Here is a 426-nt window from a genome sequence, read left to right as displayed (position 1 = left end):
CGCACCATCCTTGCCAAGAATTGCATCTCTCTCATCTTCTCTTCTCGTTTTCTAAATTTTTGCTTTCTCAGTTTTTTAAATTTCGGCATGATACGTGAACATACACATATGAGAATATAAGAGAAAATCAATAAAGGTTTTGAATTTGAATTCAAATAAAATTCCCGCCCAACACTTTCTTCACAGAACTTTCTGAATTTGTATTATTTTATATTTTATAGATTTTTAATGATGTGCCACATGTCTATCACAGGAAGCTCCACTTGTCAATTATACAAACTGCCACTTGTCAAGCAACTAACCTACTACTACTCTCCTATTATATATTAATAGATAGATAGATTTGATAATCAAAATATACAACATAACATTCTCTAATTGTATTTAAATTAAAATTAAAATTAATATACTAAAATTGAAATATAG

Source organism: Arachis duranensis, chromosome 6, assembly GCF_000817695.3.
Source record: "Arachis duranensis cultivar V14167 chromosome 6, aradu.V14167.gnm2.J7QH, whole genome shotgun sequence".
NCBI lineage: Eukaryota > Viridiplantae > Streptophyta > Magnoliopsida > Fabales > Fabaceae > Arachis > Arachis duranensis.
The sequence above is the reverse complement of the archived record's forward strand: the minus strand, read 5'-3'. Positions refer to the sequence as shown.